The sequence below is a fragment of the Aquila chrysaetos genome, chromosome 21 (genome assembly GCF_900496995.4).
Source record: "Aquila chrysaetos chrysaetos chromosome 21, bAquChr1.4, whole genome shotgun sequence".
Taxonomy (NCBI): Eukaryota; Metazoa; Chordata; class Aves; order Accipitriformes; family Accipitridae; genus Aquila; species Aquila chrysaetos.
The window spans coordinates 20,576,657-20,603,030 of NC_044024.1; the positions used below are offsets into that span (position 1 = coordinate 20,576,657).

General features: G+C 44.0%; 1 protein-coding gene across 3 annotated transcripts in view; it reads left to right on the forward strand.

Moving 5' to 3' along the window:
• The first annotated feature begins 12,806 nt into the window (after positions 1-12,806).
• PAK3 (p21 (RAC1) activated kinase 3) overlaps positions 12,807-26,374 on the forward strand; it is a 146,820-nt gene continuing 133,252 nt past the window's right edge. For 2 of the 3 annotated variants that reach the window (XM_029996393.2, XM_029996394.2), the window contains exon 1: positions 12,807-12,974. The gene's annotated coding sequence lies outside the window, so the exon portion shown is untranslated. The remainder of the gene's footprint in view (positions 12,975-26,374) is intronic. The other variant, XM_041118916.1, reaches the window with a different exon arrangement.

Here is a 26,374-nt window from a genome sequence, read left to right on the forward strand (position 1 = left end):
CAGATTTAAAGAGTGCAATCCACAGACAGTGCTAAATCACATTAGGCAGTGGTGATAATAGAGCCCGTGCACGCATAACATCTAGCTGGGGCTGTAGGGTGATTTGGGACATTCAATGAGGTAGGAAGGGCTGTCTCCTCCAATTTCACTGTATTTATTGGAGTTTTAATGTATTTTTTTAAAGATATTTGCAGTGGAAATCAGTTTGTCGGAGGTCATCTAATTGAATCTACAGCTCTGGCAACCCTTCACAAAGGCTGCCAGAAATGACCGAGTTGCTAATGTTTAACTGTGAATACCCAGCAGGGGTCCTCCACAGGGCTGAATACAGTCAATTATGTTATTTTTCTAAATATTAGTGACTCAGCTGTCTCTGCTTGTGAAGAGTTGCCAGGGTCACAGATACAATCAGACAGATCCTCCCCCCCTTCACTTCTAAGAGACGGGGAGAATCTTTTAAATATCACATTGAATAATCCTGAGGTAGAGGGAAGGGTTCTTGCAAGGCTGTGCTTCTCCAGAGCGGTTGCATACAGTCTTGTGGTTTTGTGGGCTTCCAGTGAGCCAGGCAGGGCAATGTGTAATTGCTTGGGGGGAGCACTGTCATGTATAAGCAGCCTCACTGAGGTCTGTGAAATAAATACAAATTTCACAGTTTAGCTCAATAGGCACTAGGGCTGAGATCTGACAAAAGACATAGGTGCCAATGGCTTGTGTCTCTCCTTTAATACTGTTTTGTTCTTTCTGTCTTCTCCTCTCCCCCCCCACCTCTCATCGTGCTCCAAATCTCTCTCTGGAAGGAAAATTTTTTTGGACCATAACAATTCAGTTTTCCATTTTCCTCTGTAGACTTGTCAGTGAGGAATACAGAGTGGTGGCTAAGGAGAGCTCAGCAGGAGCAGATTCTGAGCAACATCCACTGTCCAGACTGCACTTCAGCTGAGACTTGCAGATGCCCCAGCAGCCCCGCTCCTTTGCCCTCTACACAGAGCTCTGCAAGTATTTTAAGTTTTAATTGCAACTTCCTTAGTTTTTGCCACAAAGGCCCTTTTCCAAAGCCCAGCCTTCTCCAGCAACAGCATCCCTATCCCTGTGGTCCACAGCCCAGCTCTTGTTATCTGATCAAGAGCTTTTGGCAGAAGGGAAAGGTCCTTCTAAAGCATTTGAGTGCCAGTGCATCATTTTGGCCAAAGTTCGAGGTAGTGCTTTGGAGTTGGCAAAGTTTCCTAATTTACTGCTGTTAAATTTTATCCAACTTTAGGAATATTATGTGGATGTGGCCAATCTCCAGCTATTCTGCATTCATTGCAAATACTTTGCCAGCATGTGTCCAAGTATAATCCAATTTTGATGTCTTTAATGCTGATACAATTTCCCTATAAGCACCTTCAGGCATGGCATCTGAACTGCAGTGGACAAGAGTTCAGCAACCAGCTGTCTGGAGCCCAACTCCTAGGAGGTGAGACCTTAATTCCTTTGGGTCCCTGTCTCTCCTGTAGTTGGAAAGCCCAGACTGGGTCTTTAGTCACCGCTAATGGTGCACCTCTGGCTTGTTGAACATATACAGTATTTAGTTTGTGAGTGAGAATCTCAACATTTCCTTGGAATGAGCAGAGAATCGAGTCATGAAATGCCTTTTGCTATTTGGCATCAGTACACTTCACATCAGGGTACCAGTGTTCCAGGTATGTTAGAAATACAGTAGCTAGGTAAAGCTGCAATGAAAGCAGAACTGAAGTTTCAAATGCTTCAGTACTGCAGAGAACTTGACTTTGAAGAGCTGGACATTATCAAAAGGGTGCCTCTGTAGCTTGTTCTTGCTATAAAAACAGGGAGGAAACGAAGCCACCTTCTGTTAAAGCTGGAGTTTCCCCTGGCTGGAGCTCCCCTAGGGAGAAAGAAAATAACCCAGCAAGGGAGAGGAGGCTCGCTGTGTTTAGACAGCCTGTCCTCTTCTGATCTGCGTGTGCCTCTCAGGAGGAGGAATTCCCTAGGAAGGTTTTGATGTCTGGCTAATTACCAAGGCCAATGTCTCCCTCCTGTAGGAGGATATGGTTTGGGGCAGCTGCTGTGGTACTCTAAACCGAAGAGGAGATGGTTTCCTCAACATTGTAATTTTTTAATTCTTTGCCTTCTCCCCAGTTTGTTGTCATGATGGGCAAATACCTGGTGTAAACCCCTGTCCTCAGGCGGTACATGAGGACTCCATTGTGAAAAACTGGAATCTGGATGTTACTAATGTTGCAAAGTTATGTGTGACCTATTTGGGTTGCAGAAACAATCAGGTCAACAGCATCCTATCTTGCACTCCAGCTCATCCAAGTATTCATCAGTGAGAACTGATGTAAATGATGATGTCCGTTGCTGTAAGCAGCTGACAAACAGACACCAAAGAGAGAAAGGAAGATACTTCTAACTTCTGTTTCAGCAAATACACCTTATTTTTCTGTTGACACTGGCACCCGTTATTGTTCACAAGACTTCCTGGTTTTCCATTCATTATTCTATAACATTCAATAACTTAAACTGTTAACAGAATTGTATCAATAACAAAAGTGATTTATCAGTCAGTGTGCTCATCTTGCTTTGTGAGGGGAGAATTCCCTACTGATTCTATTACCAAAGAGCTCCACCCTCTTCTGTGCATTCAGAAATACAAATATTGTATCAGTGATTGATCATGAGACATTTTGTAGGCCAAATTCATGGCTAGTGGAAGCGGGCAGGAAAATTTCACTTCAGTCTACTTGAACTCATTAACGTCAGCAATTGATTGCTTTTTGGTTCTTCTGTGCCACAGTTTTTGACTAGCTGGCAGAACTGGTTTAAGGAAGATTTAACAATATCTGATTGCATGATTTAAGTACAAGAAAATTACCGTCTGGCAGTACAGTGAGAGCAAAATTATTACAGTTGTAGCATCCTTAAAAATCCTTTCCATTTGAATCCAGCCACGTTACGAAGAGGGAGAAGGGAGCAGGATTTCCAGCAGCTCACTGTTTTAAGTTGCACTGCCAAAATGTACGTGCCCCATCTGATGACAGGGGGCTCTGCTGACAAGGCTGGGTATCATACCATAGTTCATCTGGTGATTTCCTGGCTGGCACTGCTATTATACTGCACTGTCTTGTCTGAAGGAACTTTAAAACTTGTGTACATTTCAGGTGATCTTTTTTAGAAACAGAGAAACTGAGACGTAGTAAGAGGAAATGCTTTGTGTGGAGGTACCCATCAGGCTCAGAGTAGAATTACAATAGACCCTGTCTCCTGAGTTTCGGCTTGGTGTGCTACCAACTGAGTGATATTTCTACTCAATAAATATGCTCTTTCATGTATTTATGCATTCCTTCAGGTATTTCAGATCTCAGGAGGATCCACATCTCTCTCTTCCTCAGTTAAGAAATGGGAGAACCACATATGAGGTCACAGCCTTATTTATTCTTCTACCACGACCCTTTAAAAGAGAAAGGAGAAGCAGCTGATATTAAAAAAAAAAAAAACAAGACCCAAACAAAAACCTCCAAATGCTGGGTAAAGGTTTTAAAAAGAGCCAATCTTCTGTTTGCTTTTCCTTTTATAGGCCATCTTCCAAATTTACACAAGGGTAACTGTATTACAAGGAATGGATTAACACAGAAAGGTTCTCTAAAGCAGACCTGTTGGAGTTATCTTTAATATTAAAAGCAGAATGTTTGTTTTCTTAAATATGGAGGGCAGCACCAATAAAAACACCAGTGAAAGAGGCCAGTATTACTAGATCACATGTCTGCTTTTATCTCACAGTGGAGTTATAGTAGAATGATTTTTGCTTGGAAACTTTAAAGCTGGACTGCATCCTTTCATGCTGAAATCATATCTCCTGCAAGGATTATTGGAGGATATAATGTTTCCTTCAGCTTCTTATTTTCTCCACTCCTGAACTTGGACTCCTGACCTCAACTTTTCTCTGGTTATGACCGAGCATTGGCCTTCAATTGAATAGCTGAGCTTTTTACAATCAGATCAGCTCCTGCTCTTGTAATTTCAGACTCATTTTGTGACATTGATATTGTAGATCTTAATTAAAAGTCAAACATTTTATATCTTGGGTAATGACCATACAGGAACTGCTAGGTTTTGCTCCCATGTGCGTAACCATCCAAAACATTCAATATGTGTGACTGAAGTCGGAGGAGTTGTGCACAGTTTGTATGCGGGCCCCCTTTTCCTCTTTGTGTCCCTTCTGCAGCACAGTTCTGCACCTGTGATTTGCTCTGTGCGGTCACAAAGACTAGTCCATGAATGGCAGGTAATTCAGGCTTCGTGTTAGCCGAGTCTGGAGCCTCTCATTAGTTGAAACAGCTAATCAGGCAGAAATCTGTGGGGCTCTGCAGTTAATTACAGGGCAGGGTTAGATGGTGGGTAGTAAAAATATCTGTTGCTTGGCTATGCCACTGTCTCTTGCTAGCACCAGTGGGGTCTAATTGCACTGGATTGTATGTGTAGATAAGGTTAGATGTACTGTTCAGCAACGTACTGAATATGAACAGCCTTCTGTTCGCAGGACTCAGGATTTTTTTTTTACTTTTTAATTGTTCGTTATTAATTGGATATGATGTGCCCCGTGCTTTCTCTCACTGAAGAGGTGCCAGGGAGATTGAATTTTGGTTGTGTAGCTACAGTATCAGCTTGATGGTACAGCTACTGATCTTGTAGCCAACAAATTTGGATGTCTTTGAATGTTTGAGACACCAAACAAGATGTTGGAATATGGCTGTGAAATCATACAGCACTGGGCTTGATACAGTCATATGTTTTCACTGTAACAACTACTTCACGGACATTTCTTAGTTGCATGAGTATGAATGTAAGGATAACCAGGTACCTCTGCTGTATCGTCCTATAAAAGCTTCACCTTTTGTAAATAAGCCACAGCCTTACAGTATATGAAGTACTTTCTGGTGAGAGTAGGACTTGCAGAGTATTTTTCAGAAACACAGATTGAGAGAAGGTTACTTAGTGGAGTCTTTCAAGTTGATTATTTTCCAGAACACAAAATATGCCTGAAGAAATGGGACTGCTAGTGAAGTTTTGCCCCTGAATACAGCAGACATTATCTTTATTCTGAGTGAAGTCAATGGCAGAAGTGCCTCTGGTAGAAATGGAAACAAAATCAGTACCTATCAAAGAGCATCAGGTTGCAGATTTACCAATATTTGAATCGCCAACACAGATGAGGACAGTTTATGAGGTTTTCATAGATACAAATTATGTATTTTGAAAAAAAATTAATATGCAAAAAGTGATGTGTTTTGCAAAGCCATTTATGCCTTTTGATTGAAGCCTGACTGTAAACCAGTTATTTTAGACTAGCCATCCTCTTAGGCTTATAAATTGATAGGAGGAATTACCTTCACTAATTCGCTTGTTTGATTTATTAGTGTAGCCTGCTGGTGGTAGTGAAAGTACAATAAATGGGCCTGTAATTCATTGTGTCATGAAGAAGTAACTTATTAAACAAACATACCATAGAATATAAAACACTTCAAGCATTAAAAGGAGGCATTAACCATTGCTAATTAAAATTGGGCTTGCAGAGCTGTCATTCTTATTAGTGGAACTGTGGGAAACACTGCCCCTTGGTGGTGATAAGGGAGTATTGCTTAGGAAATAGTTGCACAGTTGTTCATCTTGGTGTGTGTGTACTTTGCGGTGAATGTCTTTGTTGCTAGTAATTAATAGCAGCACAGAGCGTGCAAAGCCTTGAGTTATGTCCTGCCATTGTACAATAACTAATGGAGTCTGAAAAAAGCAAGCCAGCAGTAGTCAGAGGTGGTTTATTTTCAGAACGCACTGAAATGTACAGAACTTGATCCCGACATCATTTGTACCCCAGTGAGTTCCTCACTTTTACACCAGTGCTGCCGAACTCACAGTCTGACACCCCCATACTGTAAGAAAATAATTAACACCTTCAGTTCCCATTGCAGCTGAAAACAAGCTGGAGTGCATTTGTGCAGGTGTGTCACAGGCAGACAAAAGGATACAATTTTTCCTACTGTCTTGGCCCCCAGGCTTCCTCACCGCCTTTAGGAGAAGGCATTCCTGGGTTTCACGCACTGCTCTGGAGAAACTTGCTTCTTTTTCTCTGTGCTGCTGTGGTCTATGGATAGTCTGAGGATTTAGTCTTCAGGGCTGTGTAGTTTGCCTGCAAGAAATTCATTAGCACTTAAAAAATGAGGAGTCATCATTTTCTACTCCTCAGCCTAACAGATCTAATTGCCTTGTGAGGATAGTAAGACTATTTACACATGTATTTGTGTGGCTTCTTTTAGATCTTTTTAAAAGCATTATTCTGTCAAGACACTATTTTTTTGCCAGTAATATTTTTTTGTCTCAAACCTGGTGCGTGGTAATTGATTGTCAACAGTATGAAGGGAAGGGCATTCGGTGGGAATGCTGCTAGAGTCTAGCTATGTAATAATGCCTTTTTTGTACCTGATCCTGGACGGTGTCAAAGTCTGACACTTCTCAATTACCCTGGCACAGCATGTAGAGACAGTGTAAGCCAAGGACCTGGGAGACTTGCTAATGATTGTTAGGTAGATGTTTTGGTGAAGCTGGGTTGCTTCCTCAGAAGTTTTCCAGTATAGAGATGGGTCAACATGTTAGCAGGAACAGGCTCAGAATGTGTAACTATAATAATCATGATTAATTTTCCTCTGCCGCTCTCTGAAGGTAGAAGGGAAAGGAACGGATCCTTTGAGCAGTGAGCTATCTGCTACCTCACCATTGCTTTTAGCCTCCTTTCCTGCGCTCACAGCTTTCTTCAGTCACAGTGGCATGTTCAGTGTGAAGCTTGCACTCTGAACTTTGGAATGCCTTCAGCTGAACTCTTTTCCCAAATCCTCCACTGAAGCTCTTTAGGAGAAGAGCCCAACCTGTCCGAACATTCACACTGATGCTTTGTCTGGACCTTTCTGTTTCTTCATAGACTTCTCCCCTCCTGAGTGCCTCCTTACAAAGCTTTAGAGAGGGTCTTCCCTTGGAAATGTCTGTGGAGATCTTTGGAAACTCATGAGTTACTAACCATCAATTCACTCTGCTAACTTAACAAGCAGATGTTTGGCTACAGCATTGGCCAAAGTAAAAGAAGTGGCAGTGAATAAGAGCACCATTTTTCATTAAGAGTATCAGTAGCATGATATAAAAATTGCCAAGTTTTGAGAAGAAACAGTCTTCATCATTTTTCTCTTGTAATTACTTCAAATGCAACAGAATGGTCTTTTACTTCAAGTTCGTGGTTTTTAAGAGCATTCATTTCCTTGGGGAATTTGTCTCTGGTTTATTAACAGCAGATTGTTTTTTCATATTGTAGCATTTATGGGGAGAAATATGTAATTTTTATACACACTGACAGTATATTATTAATAAAATACTGATAATAACAGTGAGACATCAGTTACCAAGTTCTAGAAGAAGAACTCAAACAAAAAACAGGAAAATAGAAGAGCATGTTAAAATAGTAACCCAGACATGACTTCCAGAAGTGACCAACTGTTGCCCACTCCCTCTTTCATTATATCGTACATGATGCCCATAGCTGCTAGGTAGCCTTGTATTCAGTACGTAATGCTCTCTATGTACAGTAATACCTAGTCAGGACTTTGCATTGTGGGCTGTGGGACAGCTCATTTGTTGTATAGTTTCACCTCTCTCCCAGGAGGAGACTAACTGAACACAGTGAGTAGTCTAGCTGGTGGCTTTTTAATGGATAGTGTTGTTGGACATGTGTATTTTGGTAGCTCCCTGAGGCCTGTGGGTATCTCTGTACTTTAGCTGAGGAAATTTTTCAGGATTCAGCCTGTCAAATCTTCCATGCTGCCTGTTCCTCAGACTCGTGCCCTCTGCTTGCAGTCTGGGCATAGAGGTTTACCCAGAGAAAGATCATAGCAGGACTGTACCTTAAATCACACTGAGACAGAGTGAGTGCATGTATTGAAGAGGAGAGGGAATGGAGGAAGTTGAACCTGCTTGCACATTTAATGGGAAACACTTCCAAGGGTATTCCACCGGCCTAGTACAGCTCACTGGCTAATGCACATTTGTTTTCCCACTTCCCAGACTAGCCTGCTTTGCTGGAAGGTCTCAGAGCACACACCAACCTGCCTGTGAGATGGTGACTGATACACAGGGTGCTTATGCAGTGACTCTCTTCCTCTACGTTTTGTAGGATTCCCTGATGTACGGAAACCTTTGGCTGTTTCCCATACCTGTCACCTGGCTGTACCAAAATACGAACACTTGAGACCAACAAAAGCTGGTGTGAATTCACAGTATATTAATGAGTGCTGTTCCGTAGCTGCCACGTGGCTTTTCAGACACAGAGCTGAGAAAAGGCATCACTCATTGGGATGAAGTAAAACACTGTTTCTTTGCCCTTCTCTGCCTGTAAAGCTGTCAGTGGATTGCTCAGTGCAGTCTTTAGAAGAACAACTTTCTCTAATTACAAGCAGACTTGTACTGGAAGTGCTATCTAGTAGTAAGAGCAAGGCATATGTGCAGATAGGACACCTACATCTTTCCGGACGTTTTAGTACTTCCTGTTAGTTGATAAGCAAATCTCCGTGCCTTTCCGTTTCCCCTGTGGAGAAATAGAATGGAGGTGTTGTAAGGCTTCATTTAAGCACCATCTGTGAGATGCATTGAGATCCCTGGGACAGAAGAAGGGTAGTGGTGGATGTGTGTGCTGACATATCACGGAAATCAGAAATGTATTTTGGGGTGTGAGGAGGGATTTGGAATAGTCTGTGTTAGATTGTTAATGGTAATTTGCTTTAATTACATTGTGGATTTGTTTGTATCAGCTTCATGCACATTCTTGTTCCTTCTCCATTCATTTCAGGAATCCGACAGGGGATGGTTGATTTCCTACATTCATACACATCGGAGAAGAATTTTAAAAACTTGAAAGTATCAATAGTGCTTTAGTGGTTTCATGAAACTGTCAATTTTTTTCATTGGTTTTATGCAACTGCTAGATTACAACAGATGGATTCGTTTATCTCGCTATGGCTTTATATATATTTAGATGGCTCCCATCTCTGTGGGACTTTTGTGCCTCCCAAGTATTTTAAAATAGAAAAAAGCTGTTTCCTTCTCTGCCTTGCTTTCTATTTAGCCCATAAGAGGAATAGCTTCATTATTTTATAGGGCTTGGATTTGTTGGGCTGGGTACTAGCATTCCCTGCATGTTTCTGTGCAAAGAAATGAAGCTGAGAAGTTTTGCATATACTTCTGAATGCATTGAGATCTGAGTTATTTGTATCTCTGTGAGGCAAAATAAGTTCCATAGTGCAGAAATACTGCCTGGGAAAGATGAAACTCCCACAGTCTTGTCTTACCCCTTTGTCAATGGCTGCACTGCTCCAGCAGGAGCTGGCTATATATGGTGGGTTGACCCGGGCTGGATGCCAGGTGCCCACCAAAGCTGCTCTATCACTCCCCTCCCTCATCTAGACAGGGGAGAGAAAATATAAGAAAAGGCTCATGGGTCAAGATAAGGACAGGGAGAGATCACTCACCAATTACCATCATGGGCAGAACAGACTCAACTTGGGGAAATTAATTTATTACCAATCAAATCAGAGCAGGATAATGAGAAATAAAACCAAATCTTAAAAATACCTTCCCCCCCCTTCTTCCTGGACTTAACTTTACTTCCGATTTTCTCTACCACCTCCTCCCACAGCGGCACAGGGGGATGGGGAATGGGGGTTGTGGTCGGTTCATCACACATTGTCTCTGCCATTCCTTCCTCCTCAGGGGGAGGACTCCTCACTCCCTTCCCCTGCTCCAGTGTGGGGTCCCTCCCACGGGACACAGTCCTCCACAGACTTCTCTAACGTGGGTCCTTCCCATGGGCTGCCATTCTTCACAAGCTGCTCCACCATGGGTCCCTTCCCCGGGCTGCAGTCCTTCAGGCACAGACCGCTCCAGCGTGGGGTCACAAGTCCTGCCAGCAAACCTGCTCCAGCCTGGGCTCCTCTCTCCACGGGGCCACAGGTCCTGCCAGGAGCCTGCTCCAGCACGGGCTTCCCACGGGGTCCCAGCCTCCTTCGGGCATCCCCCTGCTCCGGCGTGGGGTCCTCCCCAGGCTGCAGGTGGAGATCTGCTCCACCGTGGACCTCCCTGGGCTGCAGGGGGACAGCCTGCCTCACCATGGTCTTCCCTTGCAGGGGAATCTCTGCTCCGGTGCCTGGAGCACCTCCTCCCCTCCTTCTTCACTGATCTGTGCGTCTGCAGAGTTGTTTCTCTCACACATTCTCACTCCTTTCTCTGGCTGCAGTTGCCGTTGCACAGGGGTTTTCCCCTTAAATCTGTTCTCCCAGAGGCACTACCACGGTTGCTGATGGGCTCGGCCTTGGCCAGCAGCAGGTCCCTCTTGGAGCCAGCTGGCATTGGCTCTGTTGGACATTGGGGAAGCTTCTAGCAGCTTCTCACAGAAGCCACCCCTGTAGCCCCCCCGACTACCAAAACCTTGCCACGCAAACCCAATAGACTATGGAAGAAGATTATGAAGGGCATTGAATATCAGAAAAGAAGACCAAAGTCTGTACTTAGTAAGAAACTAGGGTGAGCAAAGCACCGGGCTGCTCTCCATTGCTAAGCAGACGTTCGCTGTATTTTATACCAGCTGTGGTTTATTTCAAAGCTTAGGGAGTTGCAGTAATTAAGCTGCAAGACACAAATTCATGCATCAGTGTGTCCAGGCATGCTCTCCTTAGGATGAAGTGCAATCTTCTGGCCAGTCCCACCTGCAAGAGGGCATTTCTGCTGACATGGCTGTTCAGCCATCCACTAGCAATGCGGAGGCCGCAGATGCCCTGAGGCTGTGGGACAGATGCAGCCAGCTGACTAAGCAACTCCATTGCTGTTGGTATGTGAAGGAAATGTTTAACACAAAACTGAGCACAGAGATGTATCTGCAGAGTCCAGAACAGCAGGTCCTAAATGTGCCACTGGACAAAACATATGTCAGCATCATTGACCGTTTCACTTTTGCTGCAAGGAAGAAGGGGCAGCGCCAGAATTTTACAGGGGTTAAGTTCCACCATGATGCTGTGAGCAGGCAGCTTCTGGGGACAACAGAGACCTCAGTAAAGAATGTCCCAGTCATCTCTTCTGGACATCTGATGTGAGTTTCTCCTGTAGTAGTAGAGTTTAGAAGAGCCTTTTCCAACCCATCTACCAGCAGCACCCACATGCCTCCAAACAACTACCAGGAGTTTCAGTTGCTGTGTGTTCAGGCCTGCCCAGGCTAGCCTTAATCTTTCTGATCTGGGCAACGTGAGCATTGTAAACATGGTGGCACAGATCTTACCAAGCTTGCCAGGGGCCGTGGAGACATTTTTAGGTTGATGCCACCAAATCCTCATTACTAGTGGCATCCCTGTAAGCTGGAATCCAGTTAGCTCAATTATGCCTGTTAAGTGCTGACTTCACGCTTTCCTCCTGCCTACGGATGGGTTGTGGTCTTTCGGTCCACGTGCTCAGCTCTTTCACCGGCTTTTTTCTTGCCTTTTCTGCCACAGATCATGGGAGCACCCCAATGAGCTGTGTGATAGGGGAGGCGGATAGGGGAATTCTCTAGAGTAGCTAAGACTTAGGGAGGGACAGGGTTTCACTGCCTCATCTCTACTCCTGTGCTTCTTGGCGGGGGGAGATGTTCTGCAAGTCTGTTTCAACATGATGACACATGCCGAATTAAGAAATTAACATTTGCCTTAGTTAGCTGGATGTTCATTTGGTGTCTCTCTCACTCTCTGCTCCTCAGTCTAGGCATGAGGCCAGCTGCAGTATTTAGATCGGAGCCCTCTCTGTTCTATAAAGTACCGTGGAAGATGCTACACATGTGTAAAGCACAAATCCCTACAGTGCCCAAGAGCCAGTTACCTTTTAGAAGCAGAGCAGCTGTGCAGCAGCGTAAGGCAGAAGACTGATTTAAAACAAAAACACCGATAGCGATTTAGGTCCCTGAACCAACTCCCCGACACCGCACCGTGCTGGGTAGGCAGCTGCTCCCGCCGAAGTGAGCGGACAACGCGTTACTTTGCACCGGTGCTGGTCGGGTCCTCGGTGACCATCAGCGCTCAGCCGGCCATTAGCAATAGTGCCCCCGTACCACAGGATGTCACTAAGGAGCTAGTACATACTCTTGTATTTCACTGCATTTTATAGCTTTTCCTCTTGCGCTGCCAGCCGCAACTGCCGGCCATTGAAGCAACCACTGCCCGCTCTGCCAACCCGTCCCTGCGGACAGCCCTCCCCCGCCCCGCGGGGCCACCCAGCGCACCGGGCACCCCCCCGGCACCGGGCTCCATCAGCCGAGCGCGGGCAGGTTTCCCCTTCGGTGGGGTGAAGAAAAGGATTTTCGCCCCCCCCCCCTTTTTTTTTTTTTTTTTTCCCCTTCCAAAGCAACCTCAGCCTTTCGGGAACGGCACCGCCTCCCCATCCCGCCTGGGGACCGAGGCACCGGGAGCGGGGCAGCCCGGGATGCCGCTTACCGCCCGGGGGCTGCGGGCAGCCGGGACCCGGCAGCGGCCGGGCTGCGGGGGTGTGGGGGGGCCGCGTACGACCCCGCGGGCCCCCAGGGCAGCCGGCCGCCGCCAGGCTGTATCCAGCCCCAGAGCATCGCGGAAGGAGGAGGGGGGCGAAAACGGGTTTCACTTCCGCCTGGTTGCAGGAACCACAAGCCCCCAGAATATATTAGAATAATAATAATAGAAAGGTGTCCCCCCCCACCTTTTTTGTCCCCCCTGAAAAGAGGGGGTGGAGGGAGGAGAGGGAGAAAAACTAAAGGAGGCTCCCGGCAGGCAGATCAATGTGGAGCTGGTAAGGCGCTGCGACCGGCCCGCCAGCATCCCGCCGGCAGCCGCGGCCGCAGCCGGGAGGACGAGCGCGCCCTCCCCAGCGCGGAAGAGGCCAGAGAGAAGGTCTGTCCTTTGCTTTTTTACCTTGCGTGCCCAGGCACAGCTCTGGCCTGGGTGGAAGGGGAAAGGCAGGCTCCTTGCAACCCGCTTCCCCAGCCTACAGCCGGCCAGCTGCGGTGACAAAGCCCAGCCAGGGGGTCCGTGTGGGGCTGCAGGTTGGGAGGGACTGGGGAGAGCCCTTGTGCTGTTTGGCAGATCCCCAGGTCTCCTTGATAGTTTCCAAATCTGTGCCTTCGAGCCACCCCAAACCCTCTTTTCCTGTTCTGGGGGATCTGGTTAGCGTGAGGCTCCAGGGAGTGTTGTCTATATGGAAAAAGGTTCCTGCGGGTGCCTGGTGCTGCTGGTTGGGCCTGGCTGCTGTGGGGAGGACCGGGGTGGCACGCCGCTGGCTGTCTCTGGCTGGAAGGCCCGGGGAGCGCGGCAGGCTGCGGGGAGGGAGGGTGCGAGGCCAAGGGGTCTGCAGGCTCCTCATGGTGAGCCGCCAGGGAGTCGGGCTGCTTGCCCTCTGGGCCAAGCTGAGTTCATTCCCATCCCAGATGCGTCTTAAGCGATTTCCCCTTCCAATGTCTTAAAATCAGTTGCTCTTCACAGATTAAACATTTCCCAACTTTTGCCTTGTCGTTATTTTTAATCTGAAGGCTCAGTGGGATGGTCTTGACTGTCTTTGCATGAGTCACTTCCAGACTCACAGGAAGAGAATAATTGGAATGGGCTCCCTTTGAAGCCAATCGCAGCCTAAAACTCCTTGCGTCGCCAGTGACGTAATCCATCTGCCTGTCTAACCATTCCTGCGTTAGGTCTGATGCCCTAGTTTAAGGGAACACCATCAAGCTGGCTGAGCAATTTAAGAGATTGGTAATGGTGAACAGAATATTAGAAATGGAGATGAGCACTGTGAACTTCTGCTGAAACAAGATGGAAGGTTAAATTAGTCCCCATCCCCTCGCATCAGGTGCAAAGCTCCCCTTTGCCCTTGTTACTGTCACTCAGTGTAGCATTTAGCTTTTCTCTTTTGGCAAACTCTGGGCACGCTTTGTCCAACAGAGGTAGTGAGCACTGAGATCGCGTAAAAACTTTGTTGCAGCAAAGTCACTAACACTGAGAGAGATTTCGGTGGGGATGACTTACGGGCTGCTGGAACGCATACCATCTTTTTCGCCTTTTTTTAAGAAGTAACTGCTCTAACAAACTATTGTACCCCTACTTTTAAAGAGTTTTCTTCACAAAGGTGAAACTTGTGGTCTGTATGTCTTCAAGTAATTCTCATTTGAGTGAGAATTGTCAGGATGATACAAACACTCAGCTTAGGATAAGTATATCTTAACTGAGAGAATGAATGTGTGGACTACTGTGATTTCTGGTATATGTTTTAAAAGATAGAGAGGCTGACGCGCTGAATGGGTAGGGCTATTCCAATAGCTCTTATGTTGAAGGTAGCTTCTTAACTAGGGATCATAAATGTGTTGATTCTGTTTATATTTATCTTCATTTGCCTTTTTAAATTTATGTTTGATGTCTAAAAGAGCTGAACACCTTGAATTCCAGAGTGCTTTGATGCCTCAAACCTGTATACTGGTAGCTGAGCCTTGTACTTTGGAAGTCTTGCCAGAAGCCTGCTGGATTTAATATTACTTAGATGTATAGCAATGTATAAGGGAAGGGATTTGCTTAAGGGCACTGAAAGATTGTGGAAAAGACCTTGGCCTATCACTGCCATGTGGCTGCACATCCTCATCCCATTCCTCTCCTCTTGCCCCTTTTTGGCCAGCTACAAGTGTGATAGCTAGAGTTGTTTAGGAGCTACTTGCACTCCTTTCTTAACATTTTACAGAAACTACGGTCACAAGAGGGAAAAGGAAGTGCAAGTTGTTCTGTCTACATAGACTTACAGAAATGAAAGTATGGCACAGAAGAAATAAGAAGCAGTGAGATAATGCAGACCGAGAGCTGTTTTGTGAAAAAAGAAAAAACAACTATTCCATCCGTCATCTTGCTCATTTCCTTCCATGAAGTCTGAAGGTGTGTTGAAAACAATTTAAAAGTTTGCATTCTGGAGCGTGTGCATTAGGCTCCTGACTTGTATCTGAGAGAGTGAAGTGACTTATCAGTGGTCCCACAGTTAACAGCCTCAGCTGTAACATCCCGCTGGTGTGCGAGAGTCTGATGGTGTGGTTAGCTGCAAACAGTTTTAATAATGGGCTATAGAGCACAGTTATCCTTTTGCTTGTGAATGTGCAGAGAAAGGGGAATAATTTTCTTTCATTCTGCTTCCCTTTGAATAACTTTTTCTGAGGTCCCTTCTGCCTGTGGTGTGACTAGAATTTGTGGTGGAGACGCGACGTAACTATAGCTTCTTGGTTGGCTGGAGAGGAAAGCCCTGCTTTAACCTGCTTAGGTGGTTGTGTAGATCTGCTGCTGTAACGTGGTTAACAGCTGTGGTAACATGGTTAACAGCTGTGATAGCATGGTTAAGTCTAACTCAACTATGTATCTTTTGTGTAAACTGAGTCTTGTGAACGTAATCATCACTTTAAAGTCAGTTACACTCAGCTGTGAGCTTGGGGTTCATACCACATAAACATTTGCCTTAACACAGAGAAGGCTACACAGTGGGTAGGAGTAACAGTAGTAAAATCTTAACTTTGGATTGTATTGTTCATTGCAAAGATGTCAAAATAAGTGAGAGGTGCTTTACGTGCTGATGAAATACAGTCCTGTAGGTAAAAGTACAGCATAGTGCCAAACAGTATGGTACAGGTAGACCTGTCCCTCTGCCATGAGGCAGCAGTGATCAAGAGTCCATTGGGAAGTGTGAATCTTTCTGCATCTGCTTTCTGATGTAGACGTTTGAATTACAGAGATTTCATCTTGGTCTTTAAAAATGAGGATAACACCCCTGTTCCACCTCCCCCAAAACCCCTACCAGCAGTGGCAATGTTATTTGAATGGTATTGTATGGATTTCTCTTTTAAACTGGCTTTAGTCTACAGAAGCCAAGGAAATCTGAATATTTATCTGCATTTAGCAGAACGGCATTAAATCCAAAATACTTAGCTGCCATGAATATTTATTCGTATCTTAGCTGGCTTCAAACTGCATCTCTGGCCGATTGCCATTCCTGAAGGTTATTTTCATGGAGGTTTTGGAGTGGACGCTCACACAGTGATACACCTCCAGATTTCATGTTCCCTGATATTTCTAAACAGATTGTCACTAGTTGGCAAAACAACTTCATGAAAACAGACAGTCAGTGAAGAAAGTATGGGCCCAAAAATACCTTTGGGCATCAATAGATATCACTTTAAATCATCAGATCATAACTATTCCAGTATATATAAGTACTCCCAGTCTCTCACAGTGCTCCTTAAGCTTAAGCGAGTGCTTTAAAATTGTTGTCCTAGTTGAAGCCTTAGCCCTTCAGATAGAATGAGGTGCATTTTGAGATCCTGTAGGATTTTTTCTTTTGATTTTTCTCCCCAGTAATCTTTCTTCCACTGCATCCCGTTCTAGAAGGTTTCACTATGGAACCAGTTGTCCGTAGTCACAGGGTCCTGGTCTGTTGGACACAGCAGGATATGTGTAGTATCTCCCTGAACACATCGAGACCATGGTGGATGAAGTGTTCATAGAGTGCACTGGAGAAGGTTTCTGAGTGTAAAGCTCTCCAGTGCAGATGCTGACCGTTGTGGGTATTTTGTGGGTAGTGCTATTATTCATCTTAGCTGAGCACTGACAATCTGCCTCCATTCTTGATCAGTGCAGAGGGTCAGCTTAAGTATTATAAACATATATTAATATTTACTAAGGCCCTATGGCATCGTTCCAAATATACCCCAGAAAAAGCATAGAATAATTTCGGATGGGAGTGACCTGTGGAGGTTATCTAGTCCAACCTGCTGCTCAAAGCAGGACCAATTTATAGCAGGTTACTCAGGAATTGTTTCAGTTAAATTAACAATATCTCCAAAAATGGAGATCCTACAGCCTCTCTCATACCTTTCAGTGTTTGACCATCCTCATGAGAAACCTCATATCTAATCAGAATTCCTCATGTTTCAGTCTGTGTCTGTTACCTTTCCCTGTACACCTCTTTCAAGAGTCTGGCTCCGTCTTTTCTATACCTTCTTGTTAGATACAGATCTATACATACATAAATAGATATATAGAGAGAGTGAGGCTAGAAGAGATGTGAAAGGGGCCTTTTTATAGATGCTGCTGGTTGCAGGCAGCCTTACAGTTTTTTCTATGTTCTGACTTTTTTTCTCTGACTAGACCTTGTTAAGACAGGGTTTTGGAGGCAGTGGTAGTAGTAGTGCGAGAGCATATGCAGTGCAGTAATATCTTCATGTGGTTTGCTCTGATGTGAAGTTAAGATTGGCACAGCTATAGCCTTGCAATGAACCTATCACAGAGTCTCTTAAATCCTGCCTTTGAATCCAGCATTACGTGACAGACTGTGGACTGTGTTACAGGACCGGATTAAGTGCTGAATTAACATGTCTCCTTCCACCTGTGAGGTTTTCTCTGAGCCTCTTGCAGTTTCAAGTGCTTGAAAGCCATTTGTTGGCATGTTTTTCCCCTAAAGGTTTAATTTGATTTTGGAGTGGATCCATCCTGTAATATTTGTATGGCGTAAGACATTTCCTTCCCTGATACTGCACTGTCCGAGTGTGCCCCAAGCAAAGTCACAGACCAGTGGGTCAGCAGTTTCCCAAACTTCAACCCTTGGATACTATCAACCGGCAGCATTTTCTGCAAGGCAGCTTGTGACCGTGAGCATCAAACTCTGCAGAAGTGATATGTTTCTGCAGGAAAGGGAAAGGTATGGATCACCTGCTCTGGCCTTGCATGTCACTAGTGCCTCATGAACAAGAGTTTTGGAACATGTGTCAGCCAAAGCAGAGTAGAGATGAAACCATGTAGAAGATAAAACCTCCTTGTAGGTGAAATAATAGGTAATGTCCCCTCCTAAATACACCATTTGTGAGTGCTGAAGTTGAGAAGTTTAAACTTAATTTTCCCCATCCCTCCCATCTCCTGGACCACTGCTCCTTTTCTGTAATGTTGTTGTTAGGTTGTACTGAGTTCGTTAATGAAATCTTTTCCAATAAGCTCAAGCAGGTTAATGCACTTTGACCTACACATGATGATGTATTAAAAATCAGTTAAACACTGATTGAATCTTCAGTAATAATTTCTGTTCTAGTCCTTAATGGCTAATTTATGCAGAGGTTAGCAGAGGGCAATAATCAAACAGTGTATCTTACATAATAAGACAGAGGATCAGCTGGAAAAACTGACCTGCTGTCTGGCAATTGGTGTGAACTTTTTATTTTTGTGGAAGCATAAGAACTGCCACATTAGAGTTGGTCTGAAGGTCACCTACTCTGCTGTTCTAGCCTGATACGAGTTGTCCTGGGTGGTCCAGGGGACAATGTAAAGACCATACCATATGAACTTGCCAGCTAGTCCACTTCCTCACATTATAGCTCATTTTTTGCCTTCAGAGATCAGCACACAGTTAATATGTTTTTCAGAAGTTTACCATTACAAATTTAAGAACTCTTTCCAGCAGTAGTGATATTAAATCCTAGAACAGTCTACATAGGGAGGCTGCAGCATTTTCACTGCTGAAGATTTTTGAGAGTAAGAAAGCAAGTAGTGCTGAGGACATAAGTATTCAAGTGGGGGACTCAGGTCTGCACCATCAGCTAAACATTGCTGCGAGCTTCCATTTCCCACACATGTGGTATACTCCTGCATGCCTGCAGGACAACCTCTCTTCCATGCCCATCTCCCAGCTCTTACCATCAAAACCATCACTTTCATCCCATCTGTGGGGGCATGTGCAACACAGGGCTGACCGAGCAGAGCTGAGGCTGGGGCACTGCAACTGTTCTGCCAGGTTAAATAGATCTGAGCAGCACTGGTACAGGAAGGGTTAGCACGGAGATGTCCTAGGATTCTTTGGTGGACTGTATTTGTATGCGTTTCTAATCCCCTTTTGAATCTTGTTAGGTTCTTGGTCTGGATGACTGCCTGATAGGCGAGTTCTAGGTTTTAGTTATGTATGGTGTAGGCCGAAAACATGTCTTAATTGCTTTAATCTGCCCACATCATAGTGGGAGCTATGGTTCTGTAGCCCGATGAAGGACCAATGTATGGCTGCACTGCAGCGAGCCAGAGAAATGTTTCTTTCATGGTGATATTGGCAAACAAGCTTCTCTAGCTAAGCAAAGTATGGGAGAGGTTACTGTTTCCCTATTCCAGGATACTGAGGTAGTTACACAAATACATTAAAATATGAGGTAGAGCAGTGGGAAAAGATACGCATAGAAAACCCAATCATAATTCCATTGAACTCAATAGGAGTTTTTGCCCTTATCTTCAGTTTTGCTCCGCACCTAACCTTTAATGTATCTCATCAATCTTTCCATTGCACAAGGGCCTCATCAAAGTTTGATTAGCCCTTTTAAGGAAACAGTTTATTGCTGAGAAACAGTGAATCAAATCCTTCAGGTTAAATTAAAAGTGGGGAAGAGCCCAAAACCAGACAAGGCAGTAAGATCGCTGACCTCTGGAAGAAGCCCTGGAAAGGCTCCTGCTGAAACAACCTTCTCTGCACACCCGCACAAGCTCCTGCAGCAGGGGCTCCCAGGCCAGTCTGGTCACTCTTCCGAGTATGCATTGGCAGGACAAACTTCTCTGAGAAAGAGGATTGTAAATACAGGAAGATATCCATTTAGTGCTGAGATCACAGGACTATAATCAGCTGATGTGGATTCTGTCCCTGACTTTCCTATTGCCTCACTGTGAGAGGATGGCTTGTTCAGTTAACCTCCCTGCACTTTGCCTGTTCCAGACGGAAAATTATTTTTATTTATCTCTTTGAGATCTTTGTAAAAAGGATGCTAAGTATCATCCCCACTCTTTGCAAAGACAGCTAGAGGCAAATAATATAAAAGCTCTGTAAATGCAGCACTTTTTGGCCTGACACGTCTTTAACTACCATTTCACTGCAACTGCTTAGTAGTTGCAAGGACTGAAATGGAATATCCTCCTCTTTCATATTCAGAAAGGCAATTCAGGCAAGTGCCTGCCCAGTCAGTTGTCCACCACAGAGTGCACTGGGAGAGCACATGCCCACGACAGATGACATGAGGTTTCGTCACAGTGTGGGATTTCATTTCTGCCATACCACCTGCAAGTCATGGCAACCGTGTGACAAATGGGACAGAAGCCTTATGCCTGTATTCTAGGGTTTTCCCATAGGGTCAAAGAAACTGTCCATTTTCATTTTCAGGTTATTGCTTATATTATTAATTACTGAAGGGGGGAGATAAAGAGGTCGCTTGTTTTTGTACCTCTTTAATTTTTATCGGGAGAAAAATTGTACCTTTAAGAACTGTTTAAGATTTTTCCTCTGCTAACAGCTAACGACATTTACCACTGATCTCCTCAGCTGTGGCTGGAGTATCTTTGGCTCTGAGCCTGCACAGGAAGAATAAGGGAATAATAAGCTGGAGGGCTGTTTTTAGGGGATTTTTGCCTATTGTTTGTTTTCTTCATCATGTGTTTGGTGCTTGTTTCCATGAGAAAACTCTAGGTAACCACAGAACTGAGGAAATTCTAGTGTCTTGGGAACTGAGGAGTGAAAGATGAGAAATCTGAGGGAGAGGAGATTTGCAGGCAAGAAACTGTTTATGTTTTTACAGAACATTCAGCAGTTGCCTGCAGTGCTTTAGCTACAGTGTATTTTTTTTCTGTAGACCACCCCAACTTGGCTGCTTAGCAGAATCTGAGAAGAATAAATGAGATATTAGAGATCATTTTAAAGTACTACTTTTATGGACATCATCCCAACTCTATGGCTATAAATACCCAGCACAAATGAAGCATAATATCTTTACATAGTGTTTTACTGTAATGTTTGTGTTTGTCTTCTTTCCTTCTCTCATTCTCACTCTGTGATGAGTGTGTGAAGTCTTAGCCCTGACAGGAGGGGATGACACTTCCCCTCCAGCAAGTGTTATCACCTCTCTGCATCTGCTCGCCTTCTGGAACCACTTACAAGGAGACACCTGCAACAGTGGAAATTTCTTTCCCCAAAGGTAGTGTCAAGAAATGCTGCTAGACTTACATTTTTCTCTCTGTTAACGCTGCGTATTGACCAGTGGGTCTTTTCAGTGGGCTATGTTCCAGTGGCAAAGTTGCAAATTCTCATTTGGTATAATTTTTAGAGCTTCCATCCCCCAGAAGCATCTGATTGGAAGGAAGTTGAGTGAAAATTGAAATTCTTGAAGCTCAAAAATTCTGAAAAATAAGCCCTAAGCAACTCTGCTTGAGATTACATAGAGAACCAGCTTTAAGTCCCTGTCCCTGGTGTTTTTTGGTATTTCGTCTGTCAATCACAAAATCCTCAGCCGCCTTCTGAACTCCTCATCCAAGAAAGGACGCTCACAATTCAGTGGAGTCCAGTGATCTGGTGACCCAAAACATCCTCCAGTTTATTCAAAAGCTTTCTCCAATTCCAAAACGTTTCTAGAGAACTCATAATTTTCAAGCAGTTCATTTAGAAGGAAATGTGCTGAGCAAGATACAGAAATAGTTATTTGCTTTCACTGCCCAGATACGGCTTCTTGAATTTTCCAGTCAAGCTCAAGAACCATTGGTATTTATTCAAGTAAGATGATGAGATGACTTATTTTCAGTTGGCAATTAGTACATTGGCTTTAGGGAATGAAAACTGTGTTACATGAGAAACAAGAACAGCAACATCAACAAAAGATTTTTGTCTGTTCCTTGTGCCAGTTTGTGTTGTGTGTAAATCTGTAATTCTCAGCTGCCTCACCATCACCCATGTCTGGAATCTGGGGTGTGCCTGTGGTGTGGAGTGACTTGCCTTTGCTAGTTCTTTGTCAGGCTTGTGTCAGAGAACACTTTAGGAAACTAAGGGCTTGTTTAGCCTGCCGAGATCCATTCTAGTGAATCCATGACACTGTCATCCCTAGACTTTTGCACTTTTGACTTGGAATGAGGTTAACCTTCTATTTGAAACCCTGCAGATTTTTAATACCAGTCTTCGCTTCAGAAGCTCCCATCATGGGGATCTCAAGGGGGATCCAAGCAGGTGAAGCCATGACTGCAATTTTCTAGAATAAGTGCAGTGATAAGGAAGAGCTACATGGGCACTCGATATGTGTGTGGATTGGTTTATCTCCTCTTTATCTCCTCTTTTTAATCCCTTGGGTTTGGGAGTGGAAATAACCCCCCCTTTTTTCCTTCCTGCTTCTTGGATGGAGAAAAAAATAGAAGATGAACCCTGCCCTTCTGTGCCTTTCTTGCAGAGAGCTTGTGAGGTAGTAGGCAATGTCTCAATTAATGTGCTTCCTGTTTTTTGATAAACTGACTTCTTCTTGTAGGTTTTTCCAGATTTGATTTGACTGATGTGTGTGATGAGTGGAGTTGAAACATTCTCTTGATGGTTAATAACCATCCAGGAAACAAACTCAGCTTAGCATCCCTGTCCAAGGGGCATGAAGTGTGAACTACAGAAGGGCTGCAAAGTCATATTTTCAGAAATCAGAAATTAATTATTAATTAATTAATTCAGAAATCTGAATTAACTCAGCCAAGAAGACAGACATCTAAACACACAAAGCTCTGCTCATTATTAATGTTAAGATACCAAACACACATTCTGTGAAACACTTTATTTAAAGTGGAACTTACCTGTGTTTACTAGAAAGGGCAGAATATCTCATGAGAGATTGCATAGGATATCCTAAGTCTCGATCTGAACTTCCCTCTGGAGAGTCCAGGCCTTGGCTGCTTTTTACTTAACTCTGAGACTGAAATTAGGACTAGGGTGAAGTTTTGCCTCTTTTGAGATCAGGACAGTCTTATTTTTGAATCCGAGTAAGCATGTGCTTTTTTTAAAAAAAAGCTATTTTTAAAGAATTTGAGGCACAGCTTCCAATTTTCTATTTGGAGTTTGTTCTGGTTCCCAATGAGAGAGTGAAGTTGGATATCAATGGATATACCATTTGTGCTTACAAGCAATTACAGCTGCAATTGATTGCACACAAAATTAGAAGCAATTTAAGAAAAAAAAAGTCTAATTTTAAGAGCTCTAAGCCATTTGTCCAGAAGTGTTTTAATGCATATGAACAAGGACTGTTCATTTCCTTTTGTTGTGTGTCTGAAGTTTGAATAAGGTGCTTATGGAGTGCAAGTTGTTACAATGGAGATGGATTTTTTTATTGGTTGAATTGCTTGAGAAATACGTTTTATGTAATGAAGCACTGATTACCTAAATTAGAAAACCAAAAAAATGCTGTTGTCTCATTTGGTAGGAGGCAGAGATTTTGTGGACAACTGAAAGCTTGCTTAAAGGCAATCTGTGACCCACTCCATACTATTCTTATGCTAATGTGAGAATGGGTATCCTGGGCACCATCTGCTGTCCCTGAGGTCCCGGCCTTGGGCATTCAAAATTGGTTTGCTTTATTAATGCTAGGCCATCCAGAACAGCAGCAGTGCATTTGTTATATAGTCTATGAAATCAGAAGTTCCAACTGTAAGCATACAGAGATAATTGTCACTTTTAATAATACACTCAAACATGATAGCTACCACTTTGTCCAACCTCTTAGGCAAAGATGCCGTCTTCCCAGCTGTAGTTACCTTCAGCAAATCCAACAAAGGCCTCTTTGGCTTTTCAGGGTGATGGATTTTACATCCTTGGAAGGTCGTTTCATTATATACAAGATGGAGTTTTTGGCTGGCTCTGTGTTTTAACTTTTGTAAATGCCCCCTAGAGAGACAGAGGAGTGTCTTGATATAAATCAAAATTAATAAATAGGATATACGATGTGATTATTTTTAGAGGGGCTAAAGGGATGGGCTATCAAATATCCTCAACTAGTCTAATTAAGCCAGTTGAGGCTTAAAGGACACCAGGCATGAGTTTTGCCTAAGCTTATTGGCAGAACAAATGGCTACAATCTCAGTTGTAAGTATCTTAATAAAGTCTCCTCTAATGATGATTCTGTTTGTGCTTATTAGCTATATAGTTATTTCGGTGTCCATGGCTCTAATTAGAAAGCAATTCCTCCTTCTGTTCAAGTATCTGGGTACTTAGATTGCTCCTTATCAAGTACCCGTGAGATACAAGTCAGGATGGTTCAACTGCTAGCCAGCAAGCTCGGTCCGTCTGACCTGCTGCCTTGGGTCTGTGGTCTCGAAACAGGCAGAGCACATGAAGCTCAGAAACTGCCTATCTCCTACTTCATCCTTATCAGCGGTATGGGACAGCTCCTGAGCTGACACCCAGTCTCCAGCCTTCTGTAGAAAATAGCATCTTGGCTTCCATTTTACAGGTGAGTAAAGTGAGGCATGGCTAATACTGTGCCTTGGGTCCTCAGGCCTGAATCAGCACTGGGAGCGTTAAGGCCGTGTCAGATTCAGCCCCAAACTGCTCACAGTGGGAGTATAGGGGGAACTGAAGATGTTAGGAGTGTGGGGAAAGAGTGAGGTGACGGTAAAGCAATGTGACAGGCAGTGGTCTCAGCTGATGTCAAGCTTTTTGTGGTGTCCTGGTGAAAGAGCATGTTATGGCGGAATGGGAAAGGAACAGGTTGCCCAAGGCTGTTGGCTGATCCAGTGAGAGTGTAATTTTGGGTTTGTGAGTCTGACTCTCCTGATCTCTCCATTTCAACATGATGTGTGTGCAGAATTTATTTACAGTGACCTCTGTGATGGAAAAAAATCAGCCAATGAACAAATCATCTCCAGTTACCTAAGTAAGCAACATACAGCCAACAGGGAGAACAACTTTCAGTAGCTGCTTTTGTCCCCTCCCTTGCCTCCAGAGCTTTCAGTTGTTTCTTTCAGTTATGGGTGAAGGAGACAAGCACTCCAGGGCCAGGGAAAATGAGAGTTAATTACACTGTGGAAGGGGATTGTTGCACAATGCTAGTTCTTTCCCATCCCTGTCTCAAGCACTTGAGAGTACAACGGAGCAAACAGAGGTGTTCTTCAGTACCATCCTTTGCTTATTCTGGAAGCATTGGAAATACAAAGCTGGACCGTAAATGAAGACGATAAGGAGAAGGCTTCTCTTTGGTCTCAGCATTTGTGTAAGTTGTGCCAAGGTCAAGTGAAATTCAGCAGAGGTAGATTTAATATTACATACACATTTTAAAAAAGAATAATATTTTAACAGCGTGTGTATGCACTCCTTAATGTTCTGGATGAAACTGTTTCAAAAATCTTAAAAAAAGTAGTTATTGCTTTGGTCTCCTTGCTGTAAAAACTAGAAGGAAGTCCCTGAGACAAGCAACGAGGAGACAATATTTGTATCTGGAGGACTAAGTAGAAGAGTGGGATATGAAAGATTGTTCTAGAAATCACTCTAGGTAATATTCACCCTTGGATCCATCTCCCTCACTTTCTGGGATTACTTACGTGTCACTCCTGCATTTGGCACATGGAAAAGAATCCTCATTTAAGAAATGCTGTCTTAATGGAATGCTGGTGTAAAACAGAGGTGAAGAAAGGGGAGATGTGGCATTCTACAAAATAACGAGGGGGAAGCTGACAAGAATGTCGCCTTTGACTCAACTGAGGTGCTGAACTTGTACTGAGATCTGAGTACAGAAGACACGCTTACAGATTGCTGATTACTCTTAAATTTCTCAGCGATTGAGAATGATCAACTTCTGGTAAAGTAGGGCACTCACTGACAGGAGATACATTGTCAGGCTGTCAGCAGGGGCTGCCACACTGTTGTATTGTCAGCTGCCCAAATTAAAGTTGTTCAGTATGTAGGTGCACCTGCTTATGAATGTGGCCCTATAGGTGCATATGCAGAGCTAGTGCAAGCACTGAACCAGGTATTAGAGGTTCAAGGTCCCTCATCCGTCAGGGCAATCTCATCTCACATCAGGGACTAGTATTTGAATCTGTCACATCTCAGCTCAGTCAATCCCAATAATCACTGGGTTTGCATGTCCTGATTGGAAAGACTCCCATTTAAATGTGGACAATGCTTCAGAATGATTCTGCTACATTCAAACCCTGGAATAGGTTTGTTTTCAACTCATTGTAGAAGGCATTGAAATACTGAAACCTCAAAAACTGCCACGAAGCAAAATAATTGTCTTCTTATCAGATCTTGTATGCATTACCTTCAGCTCACACACAGCTGGGACTGAAGAATATCTGCAGGGGTTGTTTATATAAACGCACAGCAGAGAGTACTTAAATGCTTATTATCATCTGGGATGCAGATCTCCTTCAGCACTTGACCAAAAAATTCTGCTCTGCCTGCACCTTGCTGATGCCTGTACATACAGGTAATTATAACAGTACATGGTGTGAAATAGTAAACCATTCAAGTT